The following is a 2,715-nucleotide window of genomic DNA, read 5'->3' on the forward strand; positions in this document are numbered from 1 at the left end:
GCAGGTTCACATTGCAAAAGAGTATGTTGGAAAAAAACGATTTGTAGTCATTTTTACAATCTGCCACAGTGTTGAAAACATAAACTGAAGAAAGCAATAACTCTTTTCTGTCTTTACAGGTGGATCCCTTTTAATCTTCTGGTCACGTATAGCAACAGTCTTATAATAGTTTTCTTCTCTAGATGATTAAAAAAGATACTTCATAAGGAGAGACTATTAAATTATTATTTATTTCGGGGTAATGTTATTCAGTGTTAGTTGAGTATTAGGGAATCTTTCTACTTTTATACTTCGTGCTTGAAAATTGAGGTTCTAGAATAGAATTATTTCATTTTGACTTAATTTTTTTTCTTTGAGCTCTGCTTGCCCAAACCCTTAAGCAATTAATTTATTCATAAACCAACCATGTTCTTGATTTCATGCTACATATTGAATAAAATTAGTACTTTACAAAACTTAACACATATTCTTTAAGAAAAGAGAGAATGGGTTTAACCTTGGAGAAATGGTAGATATCAAAATCTCTCTAAGAAGAAAAGCAATAAAATTGCTCTAATGACCTGGGAGATCTGTCTGTCTGTCTGTCTATCTATCTATCTACCCATCATCTATCTGTATATCTTTATTAACCTATTAGATAATGGGAAGAATAATAGGATATTTTTTAAAATACTGTTTTAAATGAGTAAAACCAATGTATATTTCGTATTCTGAGCCATGAGTGCATTGTATTCTGTCCTTTCTTTAGTAATGTGTGGAGCCTAATTGGGTTGTTCCAGTATCAAGGATGAGGAATTGAGTCACCTAAAACTAGAAATTATTTGCCTGAATAACTTTTATATGGTCAAGAGGACCAGAAAGAAAAATAGGGCATTTTGAGCAAATTTGTCTCCAGAGCACCATTCCTTAAGTGAGATTATGTAACTCAGTTTATTTTATGACAGTCACTGTGTCTCAGATAGTGGATTTGATTTTAATTTTCTATGAGTTAAAGAATTTAACTTTTCCTCAGTGTATTTTTGAATGACTTTATTCACAGACCATATCCTTTTTCACATTGTCTGAAAGTTTTCTTCTCTTTAACATCAAAGGCTGTACATGATTTTCTATGAATCTTGATATTTTTCTTTTTAGCTATTTTTTATGTCAGTATAAAAGAACATGGGTAAGTTTGAGTAGCTGCAGAAATTCAGTTGTTTAGATAATAACAATGGAAAATGTACTCAGCCTCAGCTGTGTTACTCACTTCCCCTTCCTTATATTACTTTGAGTTTTTGGTCTTAAGTAATGTTTGGATAAAATTTGGTAGAATGCAGTCTCTGTGTATTGAATGCTGCATTAAATAAGTACCAAGTGCCACACATTGTGCTATGTGATGGATCTATGCAGTTGCAAAAGTTAATCCTTGACAGCTACTTAATATGAATAGATGTATAATACCTAAAATTAGTGAATCAAACTTGTAGCTATATGTACACCATCAAATCCGGTGCCCAAAGGTGCTACCCAAATCTAATGTGGTATCAGAATAACCTGAGAAACTTTAACACTACTTAGATTCCTGAGTTCCATATTGAGAAGTTATGATTCAATAATTCAGCAGCAAGGCAGAGGATTTAGTCATTTTTATTCAAAATTCCAAAGATGATTTTGATGCAACTGGCCTAGTTCTGGTTCCAGGAAAGGCAGCCGGGGACCACTTGTCTTGTTGAAATGTCTTAGAATAAATATAGAAGTAGCCTTGATGTGTATATTATTATTATAAATGTCCTTTTTTAATCAAAAAATTCATTATTTATACCTTGGTTTCTAAAGCCCAAATTGGTTTTGATTAACCTCTGTTGGTTTGTAGGCCAGTGACATGCAATGGTTGCACAATTCTGGGGAAGAAAAAAATGTAAATCACTAATTGCTGGATATTATTACTTCACAACTTAAAGGAATCCACCTCCCCCTTGCTCTATAATTGTTTGTGACAAAGTCTGGAAAAGAAATTCCAAGAAAACTAATATGTCATGGAGGATTCAAAGATAAGAATTATGTTATAGTAACTCAATGGATGGGCTGTGAAAAGAGCTGGGATCAGGTTTTGAAATCTCTGAGAACAGCTGGTTGAGAATACCAAGGAACAAAGAGGATTATTGCCTAATTTTCTCTGGTAGCCACTCATGTACCAGCTGTAGCGTATCACTTGTATAAGGTAAACAAAGGCAAAAGGCCAGGGAGAGTAGGAAAGCAGCCCAGTAATAAGTATTCATGTAGATGGAGTTCTACTTTGAAAAATGAAATTCTAAGATGACAACAAGAGTAATTCTTCCTATATTTGCTTGATATTTACAGGTGACAAATCCTTTACAAATATGTTAACTCAGCTAATACCCACAAGAGATTAATGAGGAAGAAACCAATCTCCTCTGTCAAAATTTTGAGATGGAGATTCATAGAAGTTATATGATTTTTTTTTCACACAATTAATATGAGTTGAGATTTGAGTAAGAAAAATGGTGTGTAAAAAAGTATTTTTTTGGTTGTTTTCCCTCCTAAAATACATCTGCCATATAATACCTAAAATTTTCACTTTAAGAAATAGTTTCTATCCAGATTGACTGACCAGTACACCAGCTTGAGCCCTGGACAAGTCCATAAACCTCCCTTACAAAAAGTCTTTGTTGTGGTGCTCCATCAGCTTCCAGCATCCAAACCCACTGGCTCAGC

Source organism: Pteropus vampyrus, unplaced genomic scaffold (assembly GCF_000151845.1).
Source record: "Pteropus vampyrus isolate Shadow unplaced genomic scaffold, Pvam_2.0 Scaffold172, whole genome shotgun sequence".
Classification (NCBI taxonomy): domain Eukaryota; kingdom Metazoa; phylum Chordata; class Mammalia; order Chiroptera; family Pteropodidae; genus Pteropus; species Pteropus vampyrus.